The sequence below is a fragment of the Etheostoma spectabile genome, chromosome 1 (genome assembly GCF_008692095.1).
Source record: "Etheostoma spectabile isolate EspeVRDwgs_2016 chromosome 1, UIUC_Espe_1.0, whole genome shotgun sequence".
Classification (NCBI taxonomy): Eukaryota; Metazoa; Chordata; class Actinopteri; order Perciformes; family Percidae; genus Etheostoma; species Etheostoma spectabile.
In genome coordinates, this window is record NC_045733.1 from 16,853,775 (window position 1) to 16,872,593 (window position 18,819).

The 18,819-nt window shown below is 41.0% G+C and overlaps 1 long non-coding RNA gene across 1 annotated transcript in view; it reads left to right on the forward strand.

The window, feature by feature from the left end:
* The window catches only part of LOC116705934 (uncharacterized), a 14,674-nt gene extending 7,251 nt beyond the window's left edge, over window positions 1–7,423 (forward strand). The window contains exons 3-4 of the long non-coding RNA XR_004336093.1: window positions 6,165–6,171; window positions 7,412–7,423. This is a non-coding gene — a long non-coding RNA (uncharacterized LOC116705934). The remainder of the gene's footprint in view (window positions 1–6,164; window positions 6,172–7,411) is intronic.
* Window positions 7,424–18,819: the final 11,396 nt, after the last annotated feature.

Genomic DNA, 18,819 nt, shown 5'->3' on the forward strand with positions numbered 1-18,819 from the left:
CACACACACACACACACACACACACAGGCCTAGATAAACACCGTCATGTGGAGAAGGATTGTGGCTTGATTATGATTGACAGGTGTCTGAGGTGTTGAAAGGTATGATGGAGCGGACTATTACGCATTAAAGAAGCAAGTCTCAGCTAACGCTACCTGACACCCCGCTAGCTCACCATCATTTTAAACCATATGCTGACCTGTTATGGCTCAAGTTACTGCATGGTTGTCGCATCACATTTGGATTGCTGATCCGAGGTCTGACATTGTGCTTCTCCTTCAGTGTCTCAAGGTAATAATTGGTCTTGAGCTGTAATCCTGGTGTAAACCTGGGCTCAGTCCCTGACAAGGGATTATAATGACAATGCCGCCAAATTCATGCTTGTACACTCTCTCTCTTTCTTTTTTACACCTCTGCCCCGGTCTGTCCTCTACTCTGCCATTTCCGTACCCTATCCCTGACTCGCTCAACTCCACAAGGAGTCGTAAGCACACAAACACTCTCTCCGCATGGAGCAATGCTGCACATCTGAATTGACGACCAAAAAACTCTTGTTTTTGTGTATGCGTGTGCACACTTGTCAGACCAGTGCTTACATCAGGTAGCAAAGGATTAAAGGATGAGGGGGAAATAATGAAATGTGTTTTTTGACCTCCACAGGACAGAGAAGGGGATAGCAGACATCACAGGCTTGATTCCGATGTGGTTTATATAAAAGCTAACTTCTACATGGGGAGCTACTGATCCCTCTATTATTATTACCAAGGGGCTCTGAGCTTGTATATTGATAGGCTCAAACGCCACTCTCCTAAGCCCAGCGTTTCCATTAGCTTGATGAGATATTGCACTTCAATGATCTCGGTGGAGAGATTTACAGCAACAAACAAGAATAGAGCCAAGAGAAGACGCAAAATCTAAATATTAAATAATCACGTAAGCTGTAAATAATATTGAATTAATGTAAGTCAATAATTCATGTCCCTCGTACAACAAGTACGAGGGACATTAATTATAGCTGCACATTTTGTAAAAGTAAAAAAGAAAAGAAAGCAGGAATTATTCTATAACTGTGAATTTTCTCTGATCTTTTGCAAAAATTGAGGTTAATATTAATAGGTGTTAAAGGATACAGTTTAGTAATATTGTTGCTATCTTTGATTGTAACCCTCCAGTTCAAAAATATGGTATTCATTTAATGACATTGCTGGGCAAATTTCACATACATAAATTCAACATTTTTAAAATCTTAAATCTAATACTTTTTGTTCTTAGCTTGCTGTATGCTTTGTAGGATTTTGATGTTCTCGATACATCTATTTTTAATACTACTATGGTATTTAAAATGTATGAAGAAAAACACTTATTACATTGTGCTATTATCAGAGTCTGACTACACAAAATCAAGCATTAGCATGGGAAGTTTCCAAGCGAGGAAGGCTGATAAATGGATAATAACTGGTAGTGTTGGGAGTTTTTTAAAGTGCAGCAGAGCACTGCACTGTCAGACCTAAAAGGAATGTCCGACAACCATGACCCGACATGGAAATCATTTAGAGGAATTGAGAGACGATAGTGATAAGAGCAATGAAGAATGGTCCTAACTTGACCCCTCGTTTGAATCCGGGATTCTATGTGTGTGTGTGGTGTGTAAGTAACAAAATGAGAATAATCTAAACCAAATGCTTCCTTGGACCATCAAAAGGACTTGTGGCGATGTATGCTCCGTCACTGATGCTGTGCCAATGCTTCACTCAAAGACGAGAGAGGGAAGGCAGGCGCAAAGCAAGGGGAAGGGAGTGGTTTTGGCACAAGCATCGTGATATTAAGGCTTTCAAGTCCTCCCTCCACATCTGAGGGGAAGACAAAAACAGAGAAACCCCAACCACATTTCCCCCTGAAAGAAATGTTGAAGGTTCCATACATTTGCTCCTCTGAATTTCCATAATGTGACAAAACCATAGACAGAGGCAGGTTATCAAAAAGCCAATTTTCAGGCAACAATTGTATTTAATAAATGCCTGCCAGGTTTTTCCATTTGTAACGCAAGCACATACATGGAAGCACAAGGAAACACACACACACACACACACACACACACACACTATAACATGGTACAGAGAAATCCATCATTATTGGATGAAAGCTTCAGATGGGAGTGCGCCTGCCTCTCCTATCCTCCTCTTGCCTTTAATTTCAAGGGGAGGAGAGTCATTGATGCCTACTTGACCTGTCTGGTTTACATATTCATAAGAACACGGGGAAGATGGATACGGCCTGATGTTCCATTCGCACAAACTTGATTCTCCCTTTATCTCTCTCTCTCTCCCTCTCCGTCTGTCTCCTCCACCTCCCCCACCCGTCCCCAACAGGGTGCACACACAGGCCTCCCCAGCAGGAGGTGAGGGTGAGAGACAGCAGGGCCCCTGCTGACTTTTGCCAGTCATTGCATGTCAGCATTCTGCACCAGCAGGCAGCAACACAATGACTATGTCACATGAGCTATGATGGCCCTCTGCCACTCACACATGGTAACTCTGTTGTATATGGTAATGGATTTCTTGTTTTCTTCTGTTATGGAGCAGGGTGTGTTAATTGCGAGAACTGGTGTCCTGTATTTGTCTCAAACTGTAATTAGATGCAGGCATTTTTCCATTCTTTTGTCATCATAAAGACAGTAGTGGTTTTTATTTTTAGGTCGAGTAAACTTTCCCTACTGAGAGCAACATTAACAGGGATAAAAATGATCAAAGTAACATGACTAATAAAGATATGGGAGTGGGGCTAACTGAACCAATTGTTGGATTGGGGGGGGTGGGGGGTGGTAGAAAGAGGTCTGTTTGTTTTTGAGGGAAAATGTGTTTATCTAATAGGTTGGACATGGTTAGTTTTATAGGATTTGGAAGATTACATATTTAGGTATTAATGTTGAGTTGGCAAGTTTAACTATAAGCGTAGATATGGTTTATGACTAGGCTAGGCATGAACACATTTAGGTTCATGGTTGGAAAGGGCAATTTTAGATAGGACCAGGGTGGATGGTGGAAGATTTCATCTTTTCCTTTTTGGTTACGTGGCTTTCATTAATGCTAGATCCTCCACACTAAAACATTGCCCCACAACTTCCAACTCATTAGTTCTCTTGTCTGTCAGTAAAAGGAGACTGAGTGTAGAAATGAGCTAAAGAGGCCGAAAGAAGGTAAGGGACAGGCAACACGAAAAGAGAAAGAGAGAGAAAGAGAGAGAGAGAGAGAGAGAGAGAGAGAGAGAGAGAGCATGAGCGTGGATGGAGCCTATAGAGCATAAGGAAAGATTGTGTGTCGTGGCTTGGCATTGTAATGTGTGCAGATTGGTGGGGTAGGCGGTGGCCTATAACTCAGCTTGATAATAACCGAGGCCAGAGAGCATAGCTCACCTTGCTGCAGCTCTGCCGCAGCCCACCTTCGCAGGCTAAACACCTCTCATCTGCTCCCTGGACTCGTGTGCTCCTCACTCCAATCATCACAATTATAGTTCTCACCATTCATCAGCAGACAGATGAGAGGGGATATGCTGTTAATGTGCCATCTCTCACACAGTCTTAATATGGATTTGGCCAGTGCCAGCTTCCTCTTGGCTGCTGAACACTATTTCTAAGATCCAACAATATATTTGAAACAGCAGTGTTAGTCAGAGGTAAAAGCAACCCGGAAAATGAGTAGATTCAGGATTTACTGCTGTTAATAATTATTTAAAAAATTTTGAGGAACTTTACTAGAGCATTTACATTTAATGTTTATCAATTTTCTCTACTACATTTCAGAGGGAAATATTGTGTATATTATTATTTAACAACTAAAGTTACTATGCTCTAGACTTAAACAAATTTAGTGGAATCAACTTATCTTTTCATTAGCATAATATCCAAGTTGTACATATTTCAGGTTGATTAAAGTTACATTTTTTTATTTTTTTTTATTTTCAGGCCACTTCAGAACTTCACCTGAGTTGTCTTATTTGAGCATTTTGTCGTGATCCCCGGCTCCTCCAGTCCGCATTGTGTAAGTGTCCTTGGGCAAGATACTGAAACTCAAATTGCTCCCAAGGGCTAAACATGTGTGTGTTAATGAGTAGATTAAATCCTCATGAGCTAATTGGCAACTTGCATGGCAGCCACTGCCATCAGTGCATGTATGTGTGTGTGAATGGGCAAATCTAGCATGTAGTGTATAGCACTTTGAGTGGTCAGAAAACTAGAAAGGTGCGATATAAATTAAAAAATAAGTTTTGCTGAGAGTTAAGCTGCTGGACTGAAGAAAAGCTAAATCTCCGAACTGTTAAAACTCTTCATTTTTGTAGTTAGACACATATGATGGAAATGTGCTGATGATGAAATTATGTTTTTTTCTTCATAACACTGAAAACAATGCTCACCATGATGGTTAGTATGAAATGCAGTCCCTACCCCGTTACACTCTTTGCTTCACAAGGTCACTGGGAGCAGCCTCACATGTTGGTTTTGAGTAACTCTGGTAAAAGAGATGCCAACTGCTCTGATAAGTGTTTTGATACACTTCAACACACATTGCTTAAAAACAAATTTACTTTTACTTAAAGGGGAACACCACAAATTGTATAAACGCTATCGTTTGCATTGTGGGAAATATACAATCTGGGGATTTTGGAGCTTGACTAGGGCTGCACGATTATGGCCAAAATGATAATCGCGATTATTTTGATCAAAATTTTGATCGCGTTATTCTCACGATTATTGTTGATTTTAACCAAAACAAATTTATTTTCACATAGGTATTAAAACTGCGAGAGGGAGTGTGATGGACGCTACTCACAGAGAGACGGCTGACTCATTATAACGGTCCAGCACGGGTCGAACGGCGGATACACACGTCGGTGTGATTAAACGTCTGTATCTTCACTGCGCTGCATTTTATGAACTATGTGTTCTGGCCATGGGTCACATCTCTGGTCCAGGTCCAGGTCCCGGTCTCGGTTCAGCAGCTCCGTCTCCCACGTGTTACTCTACCAACTGAAGTTAGCTGTTCAATAACTTCTTCTGTGTTCTCACCGGAGCGGCGCAATAACAGAGTACCCGCGGAAACACTGGTACAAATACAGGTTTGCCCCCTCATACTTAACAATATACAGCTGTTGTAATGAAAAATTAAAACTGTAGACAAATATCAGAAGTGTGGACTGGCGGCCGCTGTGTGCGGGGGCCGGGAGTAGAGGAGAGAGAGGACGAGAGGAGGAGAGTAAAGATCCAACACAGGCACGGCTTACAGACGAAATGGGTCACGTAACGCAAAATTAAACCATATCCCTATAAACAGCATTGCAGCGGATGCGAGGACATTAGCACCGGTGCGTCCTAGAGGAGCTAACAGACGACGCTAATAGCTAACAGCTAACAGACGCTACTAGCCCCGACTAGCACCGTCTGACTGTGTCTTGAAAAACAACAAATTGGACAAAGTGTTGCGTTTACTGGTAAACTGGTAAACCTTGAGACTGACGTATTACCGACTGCTATCTGTTGAGTTTTCCTCACGCTACTCTGTCCTCTGTGACTGGCTACATCTAGAAACTTAGCTGCACGGGGTGCAGTGAACTACTCTGGGCTCATGAGCAGACGGCTTTACGGAGCGGGAGATTGGCTTTGCAAAAAAACCGGAGCGTTCTATGAAATGATGCTTATAAAAAATAATCGCTCGACACGCAAAATTGATCGTGGGAAGTCCAAAATCTGATCGTGATTAAAATTCGATTAATTGTGCAGCCCTAAGCTTGACCCATATTAGGAACTAAAAGTCTGGATATCTCAGCCTCTGCTGCATAGATCTTTTAAAAAGTATATCCCTTCTTATTCTCCCAACCTTTCAAAGCTGAGCAGTACAAAATCACTGGAGTCCTGAACCTTGTCCTGTAGTAAAGATTTGAATTGAGTTTTGACTTTGCCGTATACATTTTCAAAAGTAATTTGATCTGGAAAGGCCCGGACAAATGATGTCATCCTGCCAATAGGGTCGTCAGATCAAAACCGATTCTATGTGTTGCTCTACAGGGCATGGACAAACAATATCTTCTGTCCTTTCATTTGGAGAACTTTGCCTTAACAGGGATGCGGGGGGCTGAGCATATCCCACTTCATGTTATATAAAAAGGGATAGAGTACAGGTCACCAGTCTATCAAAGAACTCTTTACTTACTGTGGATGCTTTTTCCAGTGGCTCACTGCACATCATTGTGCACACAGACAGTTTTCTCTGTATGTGTGCATATGTTCATAATCACATACACTCACACACAAGTATCTTACAACAGACAACAAATCATGCACACAGAAACCCACCCTCCTAAAAGCGATATCTTGTTTAGGGCTGGGACGATTTGTCACGTAAATGCATCGCCACAAATAATGTGCGTTGACGCGTCGGGTCTATAAACAACATTTTTGCAACCCACTCAATCAAAATATGTCAAATCACATCAAATAAAGTGTCTGTAGAAGAAGATGTAGAAATAAGTGAAAGAGAAGAGGGAAAGGAATAATTGACTGTGAGGGATGAAGAGGAGGCTGCAGATTCAGAGAGAGGGACAGAAGCAGGAAGCGATCAGGAGGAGGCAGAAGAAGATGACAGGGAGGAAGAGGCCAGTTGTAGGGCCCATTCGTTAAAATGAAATAATAAGAATATATAGTGGTGGTGGGGGCGCAGTGGCTATGACACATGCGGTGCAGTGGATATGACACATGCCTTTAGTGTGGGAGATCTGGGCTCAATTCCCACTGTGACACATCAACCAATGTGTCCCTGAGCAAGACACTTAACCCCTAGTTGATCCTGAGGTGTGTGTGACCTTTATATAACACTTGTAAGTCACTTTGGCTAAAAAGCATCAGCTAAATGATATGTAATGTAATATAGTAGTGCATCAAAATAAAATCTTGATATACAGTAGTTGATTGTGAAACAATAAACGTGATCTTGAATTTGAACTGCATGCAACAGTGTAGCCAGTGGTTTAGTTTTACTCCATACACACCAATCTGAATCATGGTTGGTAATATTTAATTTAACATTTTGCATATTCGAAATAGTAGTTTTAAGCTAAGGCTTCCCTAGCTGTCTGCTTTCATTTTCACTTTATTGATTGGCTACATATTAAAACATTTAATAATTACTCTGTAGCCACCAAGTTCTGTGAAAGATTCATTGTAAAAAGTTATGTCAAACATTTGTGCATCTGTTCTGTCTCTTGAATGCACTTGATGCTGAGGCTATTGTAAATACATAAATCTCCACTGAGCCATGCAGAAGCCTGATTTCTTATTATGGAAGTATGGGCTATATTTATTTAATACATCTGGGTTTATTTGTTGCTAAAATTGCACTTTTTACTGTAAGATTAAAGGGAGAAAAGCCTGGATGTTAGCTCAGTCCGAAGGGAGTTGGGTGGAGAACCGGAGGAACGCCGGTTCAAGTCCACTTTAAACGGGCAATCTATGGACATATGGTGGCAAACTGGTACCTGGAGAGGTGCCAGTTCACCTCGTGGGCACTGCCAAGGTGCTCTTGAGCAAGGCACCAAACCCCCAACTGCTCGGGGCGCCTTTCCATGGGCAGCCCATGGAACTCTTTGACATCTCTCCATTTGGTGCATAGGTACTGAGCATGTGCGTGTGATTCAGGCCTGTGTAAGAGTGCAAATTGTAATTTTCCGTTGTGGGATTAACAAAGTATACATTATTATTATTATTGACCTATTACTGTTTAAAAAAAGCAAACAGACTTCTTGTTTTTCTCTGTTTTTATTTGTGAAAGTGAATATTTTGTTGTTGGATTGATAGCCTACATCTAGCTTCAGGTTGCACTACAAAGTCATTTTACTTGAACAGTTTAATACATAGAGATTTGAACCTTACTGAGTTAGTTTAGTGTAAATTGTTAATAATTGAGCAATGTGAAAATAATCGCTAATTGAAAATTTAATCGTTAAATTAATGAAAAAATTAGACAACTAATCAAAAAAATGATCGCTAGATAATTACCTTTTTTTTTTTTTAAATAATCGTTTGGGACAGCCCTAATCTTGTCATTCCTCAGGTGATAATAATGACCCTACAGAGAGTTGCATCAAGGCACTGCAGTCCTAATAGGTCTTTGTATCTCCACACTGTCTTTCGATGTGCATGTAAACAGCCCTTGTGTGTTTGAGTGAGTGTAAGGATCCTGTGGGAGCTCCCTGTACGTGCCTGCTCAATGCCATAGCCAGGATGGATGGCAGCTCAATTGAATAAAGGGGCTCACCGCTACACAATACAGCCAACGTGCTGAATGCACAATGAGGACTGGATTTACACCCCCCCGTCTGTGTCTGAATTAGCATTTCTAACTCCCTTTCCTCTGTGTGCGTGTGTGTGTGTATGTGTGCATGCATGTGCATGTGCATCTCCAACTGGGACCTCTCCATAAATGCTGCAGGCAGTAAATCCCAAAACCCCAGGGAGAAATACTGGTCTTGTTGCAAGGGGGCGTCCATGCTTTAGTGGACCGCAGCCCAGACTAAGAGTTTGTGAAAGAAAAAAAGGAAAGATGGCTTTGTCAGAGCTATCAGACGCATCCTGCTTTTATAAAAACTGGGTTGCCGTGGGTGTGGCAGGATGAAGTTACCTACAACAAAGCTAGGTGGAAAATAGAAGGATGGGGCATTGACATATATAAGTTCAGCATTTTTTTTTTCCAGGAGCTTAAAACACAAGGTGATTCTGACAATCTGTCATGGACCTTGCGGGAAAACAAGCACCCAGCTGGTCTGCAAAATCCACCCATGCTAGCTTCATCTTCATTACATCAGTGTTCATGCCAAGCAGCAGTCACAGCTGACGTCTTTGTTTGAAAGTTTCCGTAATTGGGATGCTAAGATTTGCTCCAAACTTGAGAGAAGATTGTTCTGAAAGGGCTTCTACAACAGCGGTGTGGTAACGAGATAACGCCAATAACACACCTGCCATCATTATGCTCCTGATTTCCATGGCTTTCTCACATTCTCTACAACAATAACCCCACAAAAGGCTAATTGCATGCTGCAAAAGCCTCCGTTCCTCCAAAGATGTCTGTGTCTCGAAGGGCAAGATGCTCAATTTGACTCGAATTGACTTCCCGGAATTAGAAAGAAAAAAAACTGCAAAATTAGCTATAATAATAATGTTTTGGATATCAGTGAGTGTATCTTTACACACTGAACAGACAGCTCTCAGCATTATTCTCACTTACAAACAACTGGCCAAGAGAGTGAGCGGATCAATTTGTCTCAGTCTGTTTCTGGTGTGAATGGAGCCTAAATTCCTTATCTCTTCAAAACACTGAAACTCCCTGCCTGCTCTGGGCAGAGATGCTTTCATTATTTGCCTATGAATCAGTATTTAGGGAGAGGGGAAAAAAAAGCCAACAGAATATGACATTATCTGAGTGGTGCTAAACACTCCAGCTGTGCGATACAGAAACTTGGAAATGCTGGCGTGTTTGTACACACACATGCGGTGGAAATGCAAACACTAAGCTGAGGGAACAAGAGGTTCAGGAGCAAGTTGGTTAAGTGTGTCTGCACAGAGCCCGTCCAAGGAATCTCTCTGAAGAAAAAGTAGAGCAGCAACACACATATATGCACACACACACACACACACACGCATGCACTTCCACAGTGTACACTACAACGCAAAAGCCAGCACTCTGAGTCAAGCATCCATTCTCCCTCTTCATCTCTTCTCGCCACTCTCCTTTTCTTTTCCCCTCTCTGTCTCTTTCTCTCCATCTGTGTCAGTGGAGGCTGTTGCGTCTCAATCAGGCTCACAAAGACGCACCGGAGCAACTATACTCTTTGTCTGCCATCACCCTCGCTCATAAGTAAGTCATCTTTCTTTCTTTTTTCCCCTTTTCCCTCTCTCTACTCAGCGTGCATTTGTTTGTCTGATAAAACTAAAGAAGTGAGAGTCACTCTCTCTCACGCTCTCTCTGTCCTATTTACTCCTCACTCCCTTTCTGCTATCTCATATGCCTATAGCTTGTGCACAGATTGATGAACAACCCATCTATATTCTATGGAGATTACAAGGGCTTTGTGAAAGTGAAGGCAAGGAGACAGTCATGTGAAATGTAAACAGGAAAACATTTATTAGTATTCTGAACTCTGATTCTGAGTATGTTTTTTGTCAATTTGTCTGTGTGTGTCTCTGTTTCTGTGTACATGTTAGTCTATTAGTTGGCCTGCCTCTTGACTTTTGATCACTTACTTTCCCCCACTGTCTCAATGTGTTTCGTGACTTAAACTATTTACTAGTCACGGTGCATTGGGACGCCCAGCAAGTCACATATAAGGTTTTGTTCCATTAAAGATATATGTCCACAAACAGGAAGCAGCATTTACATCTGCAGGACAAGCATGGCATCTAACAATGCCTTCAGACTGCTGTCATGCTGTGTGCATGCTTTTGCATTTTTCTTTCATATAGGCTTTGTCTTAGTGGCTTAGTGTCCTGCTGGCTACAAGGACAACCTAATCTCGTTGCAATCGGCAATGCCGCAGAAGTACAGTTTTTGCATCTCGTTGCTTATTTCATTGACGTATGGTCGTGATGGCTGGCAGCCTATCAATGCAGAGTAATTACAATAGGCCACTGTGAGGTTAAATAATTGATGTGCTTTTTGGAGCTGATGTGTGCTGAAAAACCTATCTGCCTAGAGTCCCGTCAGTAGTTTATCACGGGGTGAGAGAGGGGAGAGTGCAGCCTGACTGCCAATGCTTAGAGCTGTAATAATGATGCAGGTCTGGGCCTGTCAGCACCAGGAACACTGGGAGTAAGCTCCCAAGCTGGTTGCAGCTCAGCTATCAGCTACAGCCTTGATCAATACTTGCAAGAGGAATGGTTCCTAGCTAAAGACACTCCCAAACTCTTAGACTGTCAATCAGCCTCCCGTTAGCAGTGCCAGCCATGCATAATGACTCCCTGCCGCTCCTAATTCTAAGATTAGAGAACAGTTAAAGTGCATTTTGAAAATGCTGAATTTTGAGAGCAAACCATAACAAATGATGAGGTGACCAACTGTTTAAAGGAAAAGGTAACCATGGATAATTTAACCAGGCATCAAGACCAAAAACATCCCTTTGTCAAAAGAATTAAAGAAATAACAAGGCTCTGTGTCGGTGGGGGCATGTCATTTCAGGTATTTATGAAATGATGAAGTACAATCCAGAAGGGCAAGTTTTGAGTCACGTTTTCTAGTTGGGCCTTTTTAAGGGGGCTGAAAAATTTTGGGTGCAGGTCCAACCAAATGCAGTACATTACAACTATCCCTAAAAGTATGAATCAGAATGGAATGCTTCAGGTAAACTCTTGATTTACTGCTTTTTATACCATTTAGATGTAAAACCCTTTCAAAAACCTAAATGTAATGTATTCTATATCATTCTGTGCCTGATAGGGGTCACAAACAGAAGATTTGCTACTGTCCACTTTGACTTCTTCACCTTTTCACTGAGGCAAATAATCTCTTTTTTTGCTTAGTTTCCAAGGCTGGGCTCAGACTCTCGGTCAGTCTGCTGCTCTCTATGTCCTCTTTCTTTTCCTTCCCGTTGCAATGCCCGCAAGCCCCAGGACCAAGTTTCACCCTGAATCACTCACACAGCATCCATTATGCATAGCCCAAAAATATGAAGAATACCAAGCTTGGGGCAAACGAGTATAACATAAATAAAGTACAACAAATTGGAAAAAAGGAAACTGCATTGGTTAAATCTATATTTGGTATTCTGTCTGACTGTATTCCCCTTTTTAGCCTCATAATATCATTGATGGGTTAGGGTTATGAGATAAAACAGGATTTCTTCATGACTGCAAGTAAAATGTAGAACACACAATGTACTTATACATAAATATTCGAGAAATGTTAAATTTCTTGTACATTCATTAAAAGTTCATAGATAGGAGTGCCATCACCATATCAAGCCACTTGGAGGGAGACATAAACCAGTTACACACACACACACACACACACACACACACACACACACACAATACATATCAATAAATAGTTACTGAGTGTGCTAAAGGCAAGGAAAGAAGAAGTATGATTAATATTAGAATAATTTAAAGGTCCAGTGTGTCACGTGATTTGTTGTTCATTATCAAAATAAGTGTTGACCTTTCACAAACTTGTCCTTTTTTGTGAATACTTACTGCTAATGGGTATCGTCACTTCCCGGTCCCAGCAAGTTTGAAGAAGGAAACAGGCAGGACCGCACATGTTTAAAATCCAAATTTCAGAAAGAGGAGTCTTCTTCTTCGCCCAGTAAAAGAAAAAAAGGATATTGAAAAGAGGAAAAGACCAGCTTTTTGAAGCGTGAAGGTACACTACCGGTCAAAAGTTTGGGGTCACAAATTTCCATACCACTCCATTATAGACATAATAGCTGCTGATCTAAGTGGGTGGCTGATCTTTAATGCAATATCTACATTGCCCATTATCAGCAACCATTTATCCAATGTTCCAGAGGCACATTCTGTTTACTAATCTGATATCATTTTAAAAAACTAACTGAGAAAATACTGGAGAATCCTTTTGCAATTATGTAAGCACATAATGTAATTTGAAAACTGCTGACCGGGTTAAAAAAAACAATGCAACTGACCTCAGCTGGTATTCTGTCTACAATGGAGTGCAATGGAAATTTCTAAGTGACCCCAAACTTTTGACCGGTAGTGTATCTGTAATATGTACTTGGAATTGCTGTGGCGCGAGAGAGGAGATTGTGATATATGATCTTAATGCTAGATGGGAGAAATTCCTACACATTGGACCTTTACATACATACAAGTGCCAATTTTATGACAGCATGACACAATATTTTCATAGACAATTTCTAGTATTCAATGCAACATTTATGCATTTTTAGCTAATGCACATTTAGTCACAGTGTAGGCCAAAACCACCTCGTTCCACTTTCGGGATTGATCTGGTGCTTCTGGAAATTCCGCCGGATCACACTCTTTACTGCCGGTTGGCCGTTACCTTCTACCTTCTTTGTGTTGTAATTTTAAACTCCACTGGATTTCTAAGGACTATGGATACCTGCGCCTCAGATCTCTTCAGGGTAAATCAAGATAGCTAGCTAGACTATCTGTCCAATCTGAGATTTCTGTTGCACGACTGAAACAACCTTTGAACGTACACATGTTAAACCAAAACAGGTTTCTTTCCCGAGGCTTTTTTTGCTGCGGCTCCATGGTTCTGTTGGTAGCGCCCATAACGATTGTGATTGGTTTAAAAAAATGCCCCAAAAAACAGAGCACGTTTTTCTCCTATCCCGGAATAGCCAGACCCTCCTTCATAACGCTGTGGACGAAGGTCCGGCAAAGCGAGACTAGTTGCAGAGAGACACCTGTAGGGAACTTGGAGTAATGGTTGGGTCCATCTTGTGCACTCACTCCAACAAATGAAAACTCTGCCTCTTCCTGTTGTCCTCTTGTTGGGTAAAGGCTATGGCTGACTGTAGTGTCTTCTCACACTAACCATACGTAAAAATGTCGTCGAGAGGATCTATTTTTCAAAAACTGTGTTTATTTCTTGGTCCGCTTAGCCCCGACCAGCTTTCTTCTTCAAGGATTTCTAACGTGCCACTTCACATTTGGCTTTCATTTTATGCAAAGAGAAACCCCAACCACATGGTCCTTCCTCCCACAACTAGCGATGAAGCTTAAACAGGCTATAGGACATTAAGGCCAAAGTGTCCTCTTTTGGCTGAAAAAGGAAAAGGCTTTGCAAATTCATGAAAACTAAAGATCTGAATTAATTTACAATGCAAATTATCAACAAGCACAGCTTCGTTCAGATGAATGCTCATTTAATATATGGCAGATTTCTACTGATTATTCTCCTTTGCTCCATGGAGAGCTGAACTGTTCTTTCTCCAAAATACATTAACCGAGGTCTCAGGCAGACAACAGGGTCTTTTCCACCAAGCCATGCTCATTCCTAGCTGTACAAAGAAAACTGTTGTTGTATGTTCTCCCCTTCTCATCAACACAGAGATGAGGGTAGAAGGTCTCCTCTGCTCCATCTTTCATCTGATAAAAATACAAGCTACAAGGTTTTCTCTTCAAGTAAAAGAAACATCCTCTTACGTACATTTGTTTTGATATGTTTTTTTGAAAGTGCTCCTGCCACTTTGATATACTATGTCTTTCATTTAGGCAGGTCTTTGCTGAGCTGGCTATAGAAATGTAGTTCCTTAGCCCAAGGCAACTGCTGGAAGGCAGGCATGCACATGACATAAAGAATGCAAGCATGCACATACGGTACAGACGCACGCACACCCATTCCTGGAATAAGTTTCCAATATGGAAAAAAATGTATTGATTCATTTAGTATATTTCAAAACTACCTGTGGATCAGTAACAGTATTCAACGTGGCTCAGGATTGCACCCGTCCTTCTCATCCCACAAACTGAATAACTGGCCTCTACAAATGCTGACAGATCAAGTGATTAGCGTTGCGTCACATTTATAACGAGTTGCACTTTAACTACAAAAGCAACATGCAGGTACTGTATTCACTGGCGTGAAAAGTAATGTGTAGTCACTTGTAATCCAAAATAGACCGCAGAAAGGCAAACCCGGGTGTCATGCCATGCCACTGTGAATCTGAACAGCCTCGGAATGCTGGTACTATAAAGTTTTGCTTTGCTCTGGCACTGTAACCATTGGTGCTAAGCCCCGGGTGCAGCATTGGTGCCCTCGCCTAATACATAGCGGAGACAGCAGAAAGGGAGGGACGTCCGGCTCTTGAGAGAAGTGCTTTTTCCCCACCAACATCCAACATCTGTTGAGCCAGAATACAAAAGTTAGTGGTTAGTACCTGGTACTTATTTTGGTCCCAAGCGAGCTGAGCTAATACTAAAAGGTGGAGTTAAAACACTGAAAACCACTGATTCGTCAGACAGAATCATCTCTAGAATTGTCACTTGTGCGTCACGGGACATCTTGCACAAACCTGCCATTTTAAAACAGTCAAGCTACCGTGAATCGTGAACGCAATTTTGTATTCACTCAACCCAGATTTAAAAAAAAAAAAAAAACATATACTATGTTGGGTTGCCGATGAAAGGATTCAGCGAGTGTTGCGTTGAAGATGATGTCACAGCCGTTTCACGCAGCAACACTACGGCGATCAGCTGAAAATTCTGCCGAGAGAGTACTATCCACAGTGGGAAATGAAATAGAAAACCTGGACCTGGTAGCTGGGGCCTACTAATGCCAACAGTGCTGGACCCAGTGAGGCCCATTGTCAGTCACAGACACTCAATAATGGCTCAATGGCATCCGACGGCTGACAGCCAACTATTGGCTTAGTGTTTCAATGCTTATAGTTCTGTTTAGGTAGACACCCCCACTCTTTGTTTCTGCCCATGATGTTGTTTTGCTTTCTTAATGACTCATTACAAACTTGTAATAAATGTGTCTGGTCCTCTAACTCCCTGTATTCATTATAGCAATCTCTGGTTGGATATTAGCTATTTACTGCAAGACCCAGAATGTGTGTGAATGAAAGTACTTGTAGATAGTGGGACAGTCTGGTGAGGAAGGCCTACCCCTCCTCTTTAAGTTTTATTACATATTTATTCCATTTACAGCCTTTCCTTTCTTCTGCAAGAGGAAAAGTCATACAAAATGTTTAATTAGCTTGAATAGAAAATGGCTTAAGCAGGTAAAAAAAGTCAATACCGTAGAGCGTTGGGAACATAGGCTTGTATAATTAATGTCTTTGCATGCGGTAGCTTGCCAGCAATAGATCTCCTTTAACAGCCACACATTGTGAAATATATAATGGAAGGTGATTTACCACAGCTTACCAGCCATTCTTACATTGAAAAGTTTGGAAGAATAAAAATTCATTAGCGTATTTTAAACTCTCTGTGCTTGTGAAAGGAAAACATCATAAAACGTAACTGTAAATATGTGACGTTATGTATTTGACACACTACAACTCGCCAGGATGTGCAGCATCAGCCCATTTTGACAAAGGTTACATTTTATATTTCTTTTTTTCTTCTTTTTATTTTTTTTTTACTGTCACAAACTATTCTAAGCCCCTACTAACAAATCTGTGGATGTACTTTTAATAAGTGTTTAGAGAGCCTCAAAAGCTGTTGCGTTTAACAGAAGTGGACAAATAAAACATAACTGACTTATGTAATTGTCATTTAATATCATTGACTCAGATTTTAATTTACTGAAAATCTGTTTAAATCAGAAAATATACAGTATATAAAAAATAAAAAAAATCCCAGGTTGCAAACATATATAAAAATAAATATAATACTCTTGTTGTGTGAGTGTTTTTCTAAGGAGTCAACATATCTACTGATTTCTAATGATGATCTTCCAATTTCCAGCATCCAGTTCTCTAATATGCATCCCTTTGCAAGGTGGATATATAAAAACATACCTACTTACAGTATAAATAGGAAACCGCATTAAATGTCATATTATGAAATGATATTAAATAAAACTTAGTTGTAATGGAATAATAATAGTTGTTTTGTTCTTTTTAACAGCTTAAAACACAAAAATCATCTACACTAATCAAGTTCCACTTTACATTTCCAAGCAGAGTGTCACAGAAATGTTGTTGCAAGTTTTGCTGTAAAAGTATTTTTAGTACACATAGAAAAACTAATCTATGTTTACATTTAGAGCACTCTGCAGTGTGTGTGTGTGTGTGTGTGTGTGTGTGTGTGTGTGTGTGTGTGTGTGTGTGTGTGTGTAGCAGTACTGGCTGATAAGATGACCAGCCCAGAGCAGGAGACACCAGCGACCCTGAGGTGGGTGGAGACAGTGAAGAGAGCAGAGGAAAAGTCAAAGTGGCTCTGCCCAGGGCTGAGGCCTCGGGAGCAGCATCTTATCTCCTTCAGCCTTTCAGTAGACCTTCAGCTCTAATCCAGATGCAGGTCATTTAGAGCACACAGGGCACCTCTCAATCAAAAGCTACTGGCCTCTTGGATCCTTCCCTACAGCCTCAAAGATACTGATTTATAAAATGTCAGCAGTGGCTGCGTCGCTCGATAGTTTGAACTGTTACTCACGGAAACAAGAATGTGGGATATTTTTCTCTTCCAATGTGTGTGCTGGCTTATTTTCACAGTCTTAACATGCAAGGTGGAGTAGAGACTTTTGTATTGACAGAAACTTTTAGGATATCAATGGGGGTTTGTTAGCAGTCTGATGGACTGGCAACCTGTCCAGATGTCTTCCTACTTCTATCCAGTGCCAGTTGGGCAGTATTCCAGCCATAGAAATGAATAAACAGTGACACGGTTTATTAATGTTCTCTCCTGAATTGATCAAGCCTATGAGTGTGAGTTCCCCCTTTAACTAAAAAAGGAGGTGAATTAAGGAGGGATTCAACATCTTGTTCAAAGACACTTGAACTTATTTGAAGAAGTTAAAGAAACTTTTTGTCAGCATCATCCTGCAGCCCTACCACCACCACTGATGTAGCCCTGAGCAGGGTGTGCTTGTGCGTGTAGATGTGCGTGCGTGTGCATGTTTCTACACACACATGCATGTGAATCTGTATACTACTGCAGGGAAGAGTTGTGCTGTTATATTATAATATTGCAGACAATACCAATGCTTTAAGCCACCTGGGTAAACAGGTTATTGCTATATCAATCATTTACAGCAACATCCAATGGTCGAGACCACAGCCAATATTGACCAACCGACTGACAGAGATTAATGCTGCTGCACATAAACTATCCACTGCCCCCTCCACCTATCCCTCTTTCTTTTCTCCTCTGTTCTCCCAAACATCTGTTTTTTCTTCTCCACTCTTCCAATCATCTATTTTGTCTTGTGTTCTTTACCTACCTCTTGCTGTTCTATTTTTTGTATTTGTTATCTGTTTCTTTTCTTTTTCAGCCAAGAATACGAACAAATCCCCTTATGTCCGCTGTGACTTCAGCCTGACCGTTAAAGCTGTAGAAATTTGGGTTATATTAAGCATTAACCAAAATATGAATAGACAAAAAAATTACTATAAATACTCATAATTAAGTCCTGTTGAAACCAGCTCATTTTGTCAAACATGCCATTTTATTGAGAGTAAAACGCATAGTCGGTCACGGTTGATTGACATAAAAATCTTAAATTCAGCACGCAAACTTAAACCACAACAAAGGTACTGCATTGGATTCGGCCTCATATTTAATTAAACTCACATTTATGTTAACACAGAGGCACATACCTGGAGACAACTGCTCTCTGAGTGCGGTGCAATTCACTGAGTTTAGGACTGAATGTGGGTGGGAAGTCCACCTCGTGACACAAACATGATAATTCTGACAAGAAATTGCATCGGTGCTGTGTCAAGAAGCATGATTGACTTTAGCTAGCCTTAGTAAAAAGCATGATAAATCAATAATTTATGCTATGATGTGTTGTAGTCCGAGAGAAAACTTATGATTGTACAATTCCAGCAACATGACTTTAACCAGAGCCGCAAACATCACTGAAATGGTGGTGAAATTGTTGTGAAAGTGAATGATGGACTACCAGTTACAACAAACTGTGAAAAAAACACGTCATCTTTTGAAAGATGGAAGATGACCTAAAACGTCACTTGTGTTTTTGAGTCTACTCCAGGCGACAACAATGCATGAACTCACAACCACAACGTTTGCTTCTGGTCTGGCATGGCTCATTGAGCATTTCTGAGAGTCATTTTGAAGTAAGTGACTGACTGGTGCTCTCCTTTGCTTAGAAAACT